The sequence below is a fragment of the Bombus fervidus genome, chromosome 6 (assembly GCF_041682495.2).
Source record: "Bombus fervidus isolate BK054 chromosome 6, iyBomFerv1, whole genome shotgun sequence".
NCBI classification, from domain to species: Eukaryota; Metazoa; Arthropoda; class Insecta; order Hymenoptera; family Apidae; genus Bombus; species Bombus fervidus.
Window position 1 is genome coordinate 4,723,051 of NC_091522.1, and position 16,147 is coordinate 4,739,197.

The 16,147-nt window shown below is 38.3% G+C and overlaps 1 protein-coding gene and 1 long non-coding RNA gene across 2 annotated transcripts in view; one reads left to right on the forward strand and one right to left on the reverse strand.

Annotated features, from left to right (window-relative positions):
- Nucleotides 1–16,147, reverse strand: part of LOC139988342 (uncharacterized) — a 446,678-nt gene that overhangs the window by 386,742 nt on the left and 43,789 nt on the right. The window lies entirely within an intron of this gene.
- On the forward strand, nt 14,372–15,048 carry LOC139987872 (uncharacterized). Its single transcript, XR_011799960.1, has 2 exons — nt 14,372–14,572; nt 14,626–15,048. It is a non-coding gene; the product is annotated as an uncharacterized lncRNA (long non-coding RNA).

A 16,147-nucleotide genomic window follows, 5' to 3' on the forward strand; every position in this document is an offset into this window, starting at 1 on the left:
ACAACTTCTAACGCCCGCTGCTCATCGCCAATACGCGACCGGACGACAATCACGGTAGCATTATCATTACCCAAACAATTTGATTCGACGATACCGATCGCTGTGAATCAAACTACCTCTAACGTCCGCTGCTCATCGTCAATACGCGACCGGACGACAATTACGGTAGCAACGTCTCTACCTGAACACTCTGATTCAACGTCACCGATCGCCGTGAATCAGACAGTCTCTCACGTTCGCAACTCATCGCCAATACGCGACTTAACGACAAACAAGCTCGCGTCATCATTATCTGAACGATCTGATTCAACGCTACCAATCGCCTTGAAACAGACAACCTCGAAGGTTCGCTGCTCATCGCCAGCACGCGACTTGGCGACGGCCAGGCTCGCGTCATCGTCTGAACAATCTGATTCAACAATGCCGATCGTCTTGAATCAGACAACTTCTCACGTCCGCAGCTCATCGCCTGCATGCGACTCGACGACGACCAAGTTCGCGTCCTCATTATCTGAAAAATCTGATTCAGCGATACCGATCGCCGTGAATCAGACAACCTCTGACACCCGCAGCTCATCGCCTGCATGCGACTCGACGACGACCAAGTTTGCGTCCTCATTACCTGAACAATCTGATTCACCGTCACCGATCGCCGTGAATCAGACAATCGCTCACGTTCGCAACTCATCGCCAATACGCGACTTAACGACGAACAAGCTCGCGTCATCATTATCTGAACGATCTGATTCAACGCTACCAATCGCCTTGAATCAGACAACCTCGAACATTCGCTGCTCATCGCCAGCACGCGACTTGGCGACGGCCAGGCTCGCGTCATCGTCTGAACAATCTGATTCAACAATGCCGATCGTCTTGAATCAGACAACTTCTCACGTCCGCAGCTCATCGCCTGCATGCGACTCGACGACGACCAAGTTCGCGTCCTCATTATCTGAAAAATCTGATTCAACGCTACCAAACGCCGTGAATCAGACAACCTCTAACGTTCGCTGCTCATCGCCTACACGCAACTCAACGACGACCAAGTTCGCGTCCTCATTATCCGAAAATTCTGATTCAACGCTACCGGACGCCGTGAATCAGACAACTTCGAACGTTCACTGCTTATCGCTTACATACGACTTGACGACAAACAATTTCGTGTCATCATTATCGGAACAATCCGATTCAACGCTACCAATCGGCTTGAATCAGACAATCTCTAACGTTCGCAACTCAGAGCCAAAACGCGACTCGACGACAAACAATTTCGCATTATCATTATCTGAACAATCCGATTCAACGCCAGCAAGCGCCTTGAATCAGACAACCTCTGACACTCGCAACTCTTCGCCAACACGCGACTTGAAGACAACCTCTCACGATCCTCTGGACCGGAAAAAACTGAATCCCGTTCAGGACAACAGAGGCAATTTCGAATCAAAACCTACAGCAGGGGTTTCGAAATCCACGATAAGATTCTCCAGGAACATTTCCTCCTCAATCAGCATCTCAATGTTCAGTCTGTCTTACAGCACGTTACCTGTATCATCTGAGAGCAGGAGTATCGTATCGGAGAGTCATCTTCCTGAACATAACAAGAAGATGCCACTCTCGCCATTTCCGAAAGGGGCCACATCTGCGAATTATCCGAAGCGGAATAATCATCACGTTGTCACCACCATTGCTGCATCGGACAAGTCTCGGGAAAAAACCACGAGGATCTCACTGGAGTCACCCCTGGCTCCAATAACGCCAACATATTCTCCAAGGCCAAGGCAAGTCACAGTTACGACGTCCAGCGTCACGACGCCCAACGCTCATTCTCCGCCAAGGATCATCACTAAGAGAGCGCGATTCGGGCGGATCATCGGGGGGAGCCCAACCTCCCAATCAACTACAAAACTCCGCATCGTGTTGGACGACTCAGCATCAGGCAACACAGGAATTCCGTTCAACGACACCTCATGGGCAGAGGTGTTCCAAGACACGTCCTGGGCAGAGGTGTTCCATGACACTTCCTGGGTCGAGGTACTACACGACACCTCCATGATCGAGACATTCCACGACACTTCATGGGCAGAGGTGTTCTACGATACTTCATGGGCAGAGGTGTTCCATGACACTTCCTGGGCAGAGGTGCTTCACGATACCTCCAGGATCAAGGCACAAAACGACACTTCCTGGGCCCAAAAACACAACCGCAAATTCCTAAAACGACGAGAACCACAGCGATCGAAACTACAAGGAGTTTCCGAACAGGACAGAAACAACAAACTTGTCAAATCACTATAATTCAGTAATTTTCAGATGTAATCCGTACTCTACGAAGGGAATCTCGCCCATTCATCAACCTCGGAATCATCTATTGCAAATCGTTTACGTCAAAGAGCGAAAGGATCGCAACCACCGCAGAATCCAGGTATTCGTATCCAACTTATACGTCTTGCAGTTCAGGCAGTCCACATCGAGCTGGTCAACGATCTCATAAGCAAGGCCTTCGTCGCGTCTCTGGGAAGATTCATCGCTCATCGAAGGGTCAGTCTTTCTAGCCGACCGATGGATCGAATGGCACTTCACAACTCTCAACTCGCCTCATTTCAACGGATTGTGGAAGCTAGCAGCAATTCTTCAAACGACATCTCAGACGTGTCGTCATAAACAAGCTTCATACAATTAAAACGCGAAACACACTCCCTATCAAAATCAAAACCAATCCTCAACTCCAGACCGCCAACTTCGATATCTCCAGATCGAAACGATCTCTTTATCCTTACTCCCAGTCACTTCCTCATCGGAGACTAACAAGTTTGCGAGATCGAGCTTTCAGGGACACTCCGTCCAGCCGTCTCCAGCGAGCATCAAGAGTATCAACACGAGTTGAATATCCAAAAAAGATGGAGTAAGGCAGTCACGGCATACGAAAAGGCATCATCATCCTACTCAGAGGAGACAACGTTCCCCCAACGCAATGGCAACGCAATGGGCAGATTCATCAAGATCCAGCCCGGCGCAAACAGCATCATACGAACGGCCACCGTTCGAACTGCAACGAGCGCCCTGGATCGGAGCATCAAGCGGCTGGTACCACTGCCGATCAGATCGACCCCAGATGACTCCGACACAATCAACAATACCATTTGATCGGGAACCTCTCAACGGGGGGAGGATGTTACGTCGGCCGACTCTCTACCTGGACCAGGCGTCGCATCGCGAGCGGGATGGCAACCATATGTCTGCACATCCTTATTGCGTACTCTAAAGAACCTCAAGGACCGACCATAAATCTTAGAAAATTTGAACTAAAGACTCTCAGGTCGAACAAGGATCTTTTCTATGAAAGTATTTTCTAAGATCTCTGGTTTGTGTCCGGAAAACACTTAAAAATTAGTTATTTTCACACGTGCGATGCTTCCCACCACAAACCTTCTATCGAGGGCGGCTAAGACCCCTCCTAGTCCACCAACAATCGTAATGGCCAATAGAAACAATGTCTAGTACCCTCACTTTCCTGGCCAAAAAACTGTCATCTACGAATCCGATGATCCCGTGCGTTAGACACACCCTTTCCTAGCTCTCCTCTGACACAGCATCGTCACTCTCGGGGTAGTCTATTTTCATCGTCCGAACAGTCAGTAAGTCTACCACGGTTCTACCTTCAAATCAATTCGTTTGCAAAGTCCAACTATCTCATCGAGAGATATCGTCAAATCGGGTCACATTTTCTGTAACGCATAAGCTGTACTCATCGTCAAATACCTGTGACGCTCATAAGATTGTATAATCCATTGTTGAATATATCTATCATATTAACCTGTTAACACAGTGTTAATTTCAATTAACCACCCCTGTTATCCTAATCGAAACACGGGGAACGACTACTTCGCGGCGTCGATTATACGAATCGTAGCGAGAATTTACGCCTCTCGCTGACGCGTTTCCTCGCGACCGCGTCTCTCCGCGAACGGTCGTAACAAATACATCAATGAGAAAATCTTAATAGTAAAATACAACTTATGTTATGTTTTACTATTATAGGGTTATGTTTTCAATAAATTACATATTATAACATATTTATAACAATTCTTTCTTATTTTTCGTTTTAAGAAACTTTTTCTCCATTCGATTAAAAATGACTCAAAATACGCACGAGAGTTAGACCGAGTTAAACTGTGTTAAGACAAATTTCCACAGTTCTTTCTACGTAACAATAATAAAATAAAAAATATAAAATTCGCATTAAGCCATAAGTAAACTTCAATTTCACCGAAACTGAAGCCTAATCAAATCTCCTTAATTCCACTTAATGATAAGAGTAATCATTGAAGAAAATGACTAAACGGTTCCTGCAGGACTAAGTAAACGGCAAGTTCTCGTGCAAATAATTTAATTTTCGGCATAGAAACCAAGTCCACCTTTTAGATAGAACGATCGTACATATCTCGTCTCTTCGATGTCCCTGTTTGAAACATCCTAATGGGTCTCTCCCTCGTATCCAGAAAGAGGCGAGTTTGTATGCGGATAGAATGCACTTATGAACACTTACGAACGGCAGAATCCTTATGGAGAACCTTTGACGATCGCTGAACACGTTTTAAATGGATACAACCTTATTAGCCTCGCACTCAGACCTGACAATTGCCTCCTTTACTCTCCAGCGAGGTCTCGACTCTATAGAAGAGTAGTTCCACAAATGGCGCTTCAAAATCAACGAAAACAAATCCAGCCACATAACTTTCTACTACTACAAAAACAAACTTGCCCACAGGTGACGATAAACAATATACCTATTCCAGATAAAGAGTCAGTCAGATATCTGGGCATAATTCTGGACACAAGATTGACATGGAAACAACATATCTTAGATAAAACCAAACAACTCAAAGCAAAATTTAAACAATTCTACTGGCTCCTCGGCCGACGTTCCAACTTAAACACGCAAAGTAAAATTACATTATACAAGGCCATATTAAAACCTGTTTGGACCTATGGAATCCAACTATGGGGAACAGCAAGTAATTCCAACATAGAAATTCTTCAACGATTCCAATCGAAAACCTTAAGATAGAAAACCTAATAGATGCACCTTGGTACGTCATCAACGAAACGAAACATCACGACCTCAAGATACACACAGTCAAAGAAGAATTATCCAAATTCAGCAATAGACACAGCACAAGAGTCTAACAACCACCAAAACCCTCTAATTGCTCAACTGCTCAACACGTCGGAACAGATCCGCAGGCTAAAAAGACATTACACCTTAGACCTAAGCACTAGATTCAAATAGAATCAAACATACTATAAACACTTATTAACCATGTCATAGTACCATGCCAGATAAATTTGCTTAAAATTCTCTAACGAGAATTGATTGTAAAATAAACGCAAAAAAAAAAAAAGAGAAAACGTTTTAAATGGGAAATATTTATCCACTGACAGCTTCGAAGAATATTACGCTGATCCTATTGTACGTAATGCAAACGGAAATAGGAAATCCTCCCATAAGAAGATCGTTCCTTTGTTTTCTGATCGTAATATTTTGGGAGCTACTACTCTGACTATATTGTGTACTGAACTGACTAACAATAAGCCGACTGAACAACCTGAAATTTCGTGCAAGACGCAAGGTCTGTTAGTTGCAAGTACTGTTAGTTCATAATCAAAATGATTACAGTAGTAACGCTATGATTACATACGTAAAAATACATGTGTGTATCCTATTATTAAATCATGTTAAAGCCTTCTGTGATCTCCGACTTTTTTATTTTTCAATTTTGTTTTAGTATCAATCGAAAAGTGGGTTATGTTTTCAATAAATTACATATTATAACATATTGATAACAATTCTTTCTTATTTTTCGTTTTAAGAAACTTTTTCTCCAGTCGATTAAAAATGACTCAAAGTACGCAGTTAGAGTTAGACCGAGTTAAACTGTGTTAAGACAACTTCCCACAGTTCTTTCCACGTAACAATAATAAAATGAAAAACAGAAGACGGGAGAAAGAGAATAAAAAATATATAAATGGTAGAAAGTCAGGTAGAATCATTGGACGGGATTTTTTTCTTTCCTCTCCAATAACTAGACCAACATCGGACAAAAGCGTTATCGATTTACGAGAGCTGCGCTCCGGATATACGCTCGCTCCATAAATACGAGTCGGACACGCAACTCCTCTCGATATCGGCTATAAATACGTATTTTATCTGTCGCGGGATTTCAAATGAAAAACAGTCGTCAAGAACTCATGGGATTACTCGTGAAAGGGTGAACCGTTTTCAAGGGTATATGGAGGTGGAAAACGACGCTCACGGGACGAGGAATGAACAAGGCTTTCGTCTCACGCGCCTTCACGCCGTGTTCTCCTCCTTGGAAGAATTCATAAGCGGGAAACTTCGGTGCCTATCGGCACCCGCTGCTACGTGAACGTTCGACGAAATTAAATCTGGCAGAGATATTTTCCTGCTCTATAGACATGAAACAAATTCTGATCTGGCATGACAAATTGAGTTTTTGTGATGCTTTCAAACGTTATTCCTACACGTTTTACATAATGAGTGAAGCTGAGGATTGTAATCGAGCTACGAAGATTTCTCTTCATTTTATTTTCATTGCTTAGTTTCTAAGAACTTATTATTTGCGATGGATATTATTTTTACGTATTTTATTTTGTCAGGAAAGCTGAAAATTCTAGTCAAGATACGTTGGTATTTCCCATTTTATAAAGTAAAGTAATTTTTTCTTTGTCAAAGATTTTATATAAAAATATACAAAGAATATATTTGGAACTTTCAGGTTTCGTGTAATTTATTTCGGTTAAAGTTCACGGACAGTACAGGTTGATGGTAACAAGTTTCCAAAACATGCCATATTGACAACTAGCACGTTAGAAATTTAAGCAGAAGACAAACAAACAAGTAGGCCCACGAAAAAAATAAATCAGTAGTAGCAAAATCATGTGCTATCTTATATTATAATAGAAAAATGATTATATGTAACAATGTACGTATTTTCACCATATTAAAATATTTATTTACGTATAATATTTATGCGTAATTCATATTCGCATACACATTAAAAATTATAGTTTTATTAAATGCTTGTTGAAATACATATCAAATAATAGTTACGATGAACGTATAATATCACTTTAAAGAGCTAATTGACTCTAAACTCTTGACTTAAAACTCTGAAGAAATGCTCACGAATAGCGACATGTCTCCAGGTAGTTTCTGTGTGTAGCTTAGTTTTAAACGAAATAAAATGAAACTCTTTATTTTGAACATCGTATAAGATCTACGTCGTTCTTCAAGAAATCGAGGGTTCCAAGTTTGCAACACCTCCCTTAGGGTATTTGAGAACTTTAACAGTGAGCAGATTATTACAAAGATGGAGAAGGGGAGACATAGGGAGAATGAGAGATAGGAAGAGAAGGGAAGAGAAAGAAAGCCTTGCAGGCTGAGGTAAGTATTGATTATAATAACACTACTAGCCAAAACGGTCTGAAGACGTGCATGAGTATCCGTGCGTACGACTTCACAAGAGCCACTCGAGGAATAAAAGATGACTCTCTCAAATCCTACAGCCTTTGCCTTATCTAAAAGCTCGCCTGTATTCGACAGATAACAAGGAACAAAACTGTATGCGATCTAACGTACAGCCGGTGAATAATTTCAGAATGGAGGGTCTGAAAAGCTCTCGTAGGAAGCTACGATAAGGTTTATTTCTAACTACCTCTTCTTAGCCTGATTCAAGGCTTCCATCGACTCGAAGGATACGCAATTCGCTAAGATCTGCAATTTAAGTGAATACAGTTATTCTTGTTCCGTGTGTACTTGGGGTAAGGTGTGTTTATAAATCTTTCAGTATTCTATTTCTTCGACGATTTAGTGAAACAAAAGCTATAGATCCTTTCGAACAGCAGTATACATTTAACCACGATTCTTTATATTCTGCCCGAAGGAAACCAAATAGCGAATGGATAGAGATTTCAATAAATTTTTAGTGTTATTTTTGGAAACTATCTTTAGAGATGTAGGCAGCCATAATCGAGGTACGTTCACGATTTAGTGAACGACTGTAATATAAATAAATTTGATCATAGGGCACGAAGAGAAAGTCAGTTTGTATAATACCGTTTCCAATATATGATACCATTCTCTTTCTCTCTCTCTCCCTCTCTCTCTCTCTGGTAAAAACGTCAGAATCCTGGATAAACCAACAGCAAATATCGCTCTATCATTATCGAATTCGATCCGGTGAGTCCGATAAAATCAAATCAGCAATAGAAGCTGCCGCGTATCCATTACCCCGTGCGATACACAATACGCCGCAAGCCGCGCATAAATTATGTCGCGTCGTTCTATTTAATCGATCGCAACCGTATTAAACGCATCGGCCTCATGACCGCCGTCATCCGATGCAATCGATGAAAGCTTTTAGCGAAATTGAAACGTCTTTTCGTTAAACTTCGCCAGAACCCCAAAACCGTCAACCTTTCATCCGTCTTAAGATTTACGCGACGTTGCACGTCTAAAACGTCCAGGACTATGTTACGTTCTTAGTGGATATTTCATGCTATCCGAGTTTCGTGTAAGACACTTTTCTTCGTAAGGTCTATCAAAACTCCTTTTATTTGAGTCAAAGTTTCTGAAGTAAATTTTCCACCATTAGCGATCTTTTTGATAATGTTTAAAATTCCATTGAATTAATCGTCTTTTTAACCACGAAATCATTTACGCACAAAGAGTAATAATAATATGAATTAGTAAGTAAGTAGTAATTAATAATATGTTCTAAGCTTCCTAGTTCTTTTGAAGATATTCTTCGTGGGATTTTCCATAATTATCTTACAATCAATATTTCTTCCATTTTATATAATAATTTAAAACACAGAAACAAGTCACAAGCTTTGTTGGAATCATCATAAATTACCTCGTCACGTTTATTTTAATTATGTTCACCACTTAAAATCTTCGTTTCACTTCAACAATGCGTTTAACTCTAGATTTAAATTGCAGGAAAATGACAGACTTGGTCGATGTAATATATTAACGAAACTTTGCCAGCACCTAAAAAGAAAATTCACTTGCCTTCAATCGTTATATGTAGATCCAATAATATGACAACCATACACTAATACGATACAGTTATTTTTTATACCACATTGAGGTCTGCTTTAAATGATTACCAAGATACATCAAAATTATCATCCAAATCAAGATACATCCAAATACTGTATCCTATTCGCGATAAAAAATTTACTTTCAGGAGAAAAAAGATTATCTCGATAGATTCAAAGAGGACGGGCGCGCAGGATGACACGACGTGACGTGGAAGGAGGGAAAATTTTGCCGACAGGGGGGGGGGGCAAGGCGAAAAGCAATTTGATTCACACAATATCCAGCCGCGTAGCCGGTGCACTGGTGGTTCATGCAATCGTGTCTGGATAGTAGGTACATCGTTTTGGCGTGTTGGCCGGAGCTCGCAAAATATATTGCACTTTCGGGACGAGGTCAGCTGCGACTGTAATTTTGGTACAACATTTATCTCGCGGTAACATCGCGGCTGAGATCTTTATTGAGTCGGATCCAAATATATCGAGTTTAAACGATCCTGCGTACAAAAGCAACCCGGTTGTGTACAAACCGTGCCAGCTGTTCGATCTTGTATCGCAAACGGTGGAATAATTGGAATTGCTCTAACACAATACTCGATTTATCCAACACGTGGACTGAAAAAAAAAAAAAATATGAAAAAGGAAGGAAAATGCAGGAGAATGTTTGGGCTAACTATATTTCTCGTTCACTTTGGTAGGCGAAACCGATAAGGACTTGTCAAAGTGACCCACTGTTTAACGAGCCCTCTAAACTTTTGTAAAAAAACAGTTTACACGATCGAAACGTATCAAATGTTGACAAATCAAATGAGTTGCCCAGGTTGAAATAATTTGTGTCGTGAAAGTGGGTCGAAATTTTAGTTTTGGAAGAAGACTGTAGAAGACCGCGATCGATCAACGAACTGTCATAATGAGAAACACGATGTCGCGAAAGTAGGACGGTTTTAATCGGTACAAATCTAGGAAACCGCTTCTTCGTATTACACCCGGTAAGTCCCATTGTTTGCTAGAAGCATGTTCGCTTGACGCTACGTTCATCCACGAGACGTCTGACTTTTACTTTCTTAATCCTCGCAGCACCATGAACAAATTATGCATGCATTCCATTTCTATATAAATATAACGGATATTGAATTAGATCTATTGCCGTTTGGAAGTCCGTAAGCCACGTGCTATTACTAGTAACATTTCGATACTGGAAGTAGATTCTGAACTTTACATTAAATGCATTTTTTGGTAAAACTGCTAATATATCAGTATCTTCTATTTTCGTTGCACTTAACTTTTCTCGCTTTCGAAGAAAAACACTAACCGTAGTGTATATACTAGCTCACGAAAATAATTGAATATTTCCTTTTTATAATATAATAGTTATAACATAGTTAATATTAATTATATTATAGTCAATATAGTTAATATAACATAGTTAATACTATAATTATAGTTAATATAATAGTTATAATATAGTCAATATAATATAGCTAATATTATAATTATAGTTAATATAATATAGTTAATAACATAATAATAGTTAATATAATAGCTATAATATAGTCAATATAATATAGTTAATACTATAATTATAGTTAATATAATATAGTTAATAAAATAATGATAGTTAATATAATAGTTATAATATAGTTAATATTAATTATATTATAGTTAATGTAGTTAATATAATATAGTTAATACTATAACTATTATATTATAAAAAAGAAATATTCAATTATTGTTGTGAGCTAGTATATACACTACGGTTAGTGTTTTTCTATATAATATAAGAATATAATAGTATAATATAAGAAAAAGATATTAGAGAAAATTTGTTTGATTTTTTATTCTTCAATTTCATTCTTTCGATCGATAAATAATAGATGATATCCAATTTGTCGATTCCATAAGAAAATTTAAAAATAAACGTTAATACGCTATTCAAGTTCGTTGGAGCTCAAGAATTAGGCATTACAAAACAATTCGTGATTCGCTACGGTACGTGGCTCTTCCCCGAATTTCCCACCGCGGTTGAGAAATTTGAAACCGCGAGGGTAATTAACTGTCTCCCTGAATAACAATAAGATAACAGTGTCAAAGGAGGGGGTGGAGAATCGTGCTCTGTTGCTTCGTAGCAAACAACGCTGTAACTATTCGTATTACAATGTAGGCTTCTTGTTCGTATCCTGTTACCTCCTATGATTAAGACTTATACGTATATTGAGTTGTTCGCGTCCTAGGCTCTCGTAATTGAATTGGAATACGCGGATTCTACGAGAATAAATGGCACTCAGCGAATGGTGAAATTATTCTATGAAAGCATACGAATAAACAATACAGTAAATGTTTCATGATTATTACATTAGATAATAAAGATATGCTAACGATAAGCGTGCAGATGGTAACACTAAGTATTTGATTTAAATATACACGGGCCCACGATTGTATTCGAAAACTTGTAGACATCTTTCATGAATAAGCTCGTCAATGAAATTTTACTAGCAACAGAAAAGAAACAATAATGAACAGCCCTCTTCATGGATATTGAGAAAGCAGTTGACAAAGTGAACCATTTAAGCTTCTTACAAACAATCAAAAAACACTCCCCGGGATAAATCCATCACTTACTCAAATCATACCTAAGCTATAGACCCTTTGTAGTAAAAATAAAGCAGCAAGGAAGCGTCTTAGGACCGATATTATACACACTATACACGGCCGCCATACCAACAACTACCAACAGCAAAATACTGACATTCGCGGACGACACGGCTACACTAGTCAGGCATACTAATCCAGAAAGCAGTCACATTACTACAAGAGCATATCACAAAAATAGAAAACTGGCTACAAGATAAACAAATAAAAGCAAACCCCAGTAAATGCAACCTTATTACATCTACACTAAGGAAACGAAAACCACTAAATATCCAATTAAATGGTACGCACATAATATAAACAAAGCAAGTTAAATACCTAGGACTCCACTTAGACTCGCAACTTACATGGAAGCATCATATTAAATCGATAATAGACAAAATAGGATAAAAAGAAGACAGATGTACTGGCTAAATAGTCGAAACTCTAAACTCAGCATAGAAAATAAATTAAAAATCTACAAAACGATAATAAATCCAATCTGGACGGAATAACACTATGGGGGGCAGCAGCAATGAGCAACATAAATAAACAAGAGCCGCTACAATCGAAGATACTGAGAACAATAGTCAACGTCCCATGGTATGTCAGAAACGAGGATATACGTAAAGACTTAAAAATATCAACGATCAAAGAAGAAATCAGCAAGTACACAGAAAGATACAAGGAAAAAACGGTAACACATCCAAACCAGCTGGCTGCTGAAGCGAGCAAAACTGTCATAGAAAAAAGACTAAAAAGAAAACATCCTACTGACATCAGTGAAGAAATAAAATAGTCAAACTGGAAGATGGTATCCTGCTGGGGGGTATCCTGATGGTATCCTGCTGCATATGTTATTTAGCAATTAAGTTAGAAAAATTTATCAAATGTCCAGCTGGACAAATTGTAAAGTACAAATTAAATAATAAAAAAAAAATCTTTTATGAATATGATTGAATCTTTTGTACAGGGATTAGACACTTTTGGAAAAGAGACATTGAAATTCGCCTCCTACGACGTTTTCTACTGGACTATAAATTTGCTGCTATTCCAAATATGATAGAATTGCTTGCATAGGATACTATATAAACTGCGTATAAATTACGATTGATAAGAACAGTATATACTCCAAGCACTTGCATGGTGGCAGCCTCAATTACACAAGCTCACGCGCTCGTTGGCGTCGCGATTTAATGCTAAACGCTTCATGTGAGCAGCGTTACAATCACGTGCCCAATGTAACCGAGAAACGATAGGTTGCATTTGTGTTTCACAGGCAAATAGATTCCAATATCCCGGCTAAATCGATCATTCCGCTCTTGAATCTTTTGATGTAAATTATTTTTTAGGCTATACGTCAACGTTTGTAGAAGATTTCATTTTAGATTTACTTTATAGAATATTAAAACAATAAAAAAGTTCATAGCTATTTTTGATTTCATCACGAAGATGGTTTCAAAAGCTAACAGAGGTGTATTACGAATACTGCAGGTTTTCATTCCAATATAAATTCACTAAGAAGAAAAAATATCCAATTGCAGGAAATCCAGATACACTGTTCATTTATATACTAAATATATACTAAAAAAATATTACGTGAATATTTTTTGACAGGGAATCTTCTAAAATTTTTGTTCTTATTTTCCAAATTCTTCGACTCTATAGAACTTTTGCCCAGTGGTATATAGTACGTGTTCATAAATTAAAAAAGTGAATTTTTGCTCCATGAAGTCAAAATGGTAAAATTCCCACACTTTAAACATCTTTCTACATACTATTCTTACTTATTCAAGCTGTTTGGATTTGAGAACCACAGAAATATCCGCGTATCTCACTAAAATTCTTCTTGAACGTCAATAAAATTGCTGAGCTGTTAGCAATAATAATTTCGCGAATTGCTATTAGGTACATTTCCAGGATGATCGTTTGGTTCTCTAACGTGAATTCGAGCCTAAGAATTGCGAATGCATCGAAGAAACTAGCCGTGAAATGTCTTTTATCGTTATAACGTGTCATTTCTACATGGCGTTACTGTCACCTTTCTACTTAGCAGTCGCAGATAAGAGGGTTCCGATGGTTAGCGACGCCTTTCTGCCATCCAAGACGGTGCGTTCATGGAGAAATTTATCGCGTGGAATGGCCAGTCATGAACGTTACCGTTTTAACGTTATGCTCCCGTAAACTTGTTAAGGAGCCGAGTGGAACACTCGTTCGCACAGTTCTCTGGAACTTCGACTTTGCACCGTGTCCACTGCTTACTTCTGATTTACTATCTGGAACTCGCCATTTACGCATGATGGAAGTTTCAAATGCATTCAGATGGTATTTAACATATTTATAATATTCATAATCTTGAATTTTGACGGCTTGTATGGATGCAAGATATACTAGATTAGTACGTAGGCAGCATCCTTTTATGTACAATTGTATACAGTTTCATTAAGACATGTATTTAACCAAAGTAATTTTTGTATTGTTGAATCCCTATATATATCACTATCCTAACGATTAATTGGTTTTAGTATTGTAGATTTATAAGAATTATCGGTTTCTGGATTGCAAAATTCTTGGAATGGAGTTATTAATTTATTAATTATGAATTAAAAGATTGTTTAGCAGAGGTATGGGGCTGGAACATGGAAGAAAGACTGGCTAGAATACAAAGAAGATATGTGAAATGGATCTTAGATTTAGATATGACAACACCGAATTATATATTGATAGAGGAATGCAAGCTAACAGAAATCAAAGAAAAAGCACTAAGAAGAGCAGCAAGGTATGACGGGAAAACCATAGAGTCAAAAAAGGAACTAGTAAAGGAGTGCATAGAGGAAAGAGAGAGAAACTGGGGAATTGGCCAAGAAGGAAAAGGAGCAAGAAAGAGAAAGAAGGAACTAGAAGAGGTGAGAAATGGAGGGACACAAAGGGAAGCAAGAGAAGAACAAGGAAGGATGACAGTAGACCAAATTATAGAAGAAAGGCGAAAGAGAGAAGTAGAAAAGAGGGGGGAAAGGATAAGGGAGTCAAAATATAATAAACATTATAGAAAAATCGCCAAAAAAGAGTTACCAAAATACTTAGAAGGGAGGATGAAGTGAAAGGACAGAAAAATACTAGCAAGATTCAGATGTGGAAACGAGACAAAAGCAAGGGAATACTAGAAAGAAGAGGGAGAAGAAAGATGTAGACTATGTAAAAGGAAAGAAGAAGACTTGAGACACGTAACAGAAGAATGCGAAATAACGGGAGGACCAAAGGAAACAGAAAAAATATTAAATGAGACTGGAGAAAGAATAAAGGAGCTGAAAACAATAATGAAGAAGAGAAGGGCAATACAAGATAGGAAGGAACGACAATAAGGAAGCACAGCAAGGAGGCAAAAGCCCAAAAGTTGCAATAGTTTTAGAGATAGATTATACAACGGAGTGCAATATAATAAAGTGGATAAAAAGGGAGGTAGATACATAAGAAAAGAGTATAAATAGATATAAGGGAGGTGATAAGGTGATAACACCATAAGAATGAGAAAATGTAAAAAGCGTGATAAGTAAACAAGATGTAAAACCGAAAACTCGTCCAAAGCCGAAAAGCACTGACTAAGTAAAAATAAATAATAAAAGATTGTTTAAGTAGAATAGAGATTACTTTACATCTTCCTCAAACGTGAAATTTTTTCAATTATAAATTCATATAAGAAAGTTATACGAATACTTTAATTATTCGTGATAATCAATATAACGTTAATTTTAAAGTTTAATAAAATATAATATAATATAATATAAAATATAATAATAAGTTTAATAAAATTAAAGTTTTGATATTTTTATTAAATCTTCCTAGCACTTGATACAAATACATAATTTATACCAAATTTCATCACTTTTAATGCAATTGATAATTAACAGTAGAACAAAATCTAATAAGTAGTATTAGTTCGTCAAAATCAAACTTTGTAGAAAGAATATTTCACACACACAAATTTAACAAAAGAAAAACGGCAAAATAATGGACAAAAATGAAATAGGGACCAAAATTTCAAAAATGCTGAGGTATCACAATTCTCCGTCGCCAAAAACGAACATTTCGGATGACAAATACAGTCTATTGGAACGACTTCCAGTGGAGAGAAAGGTCCGTTTTTAATCACATAGAGAATTCACGGGAAGTGAAGAAATTTCTTCATAGCGACAACGATGCCGAGCGATTCGGTCGCCTCGATCTGTCTTCATGATTTCGCAAAGCCAGTAGTTCATCGAGGCCGTTTCTGCAAGCTCGGCGCTCTACGATCTTCCCATTATTCTTCGTTCATGGAAATAACATCGGTCCTCCTAACGACATTCGATTCTACTCTATGCGCACACGTAATAAACATTTCCACCGAACCTCGATTTTCGAC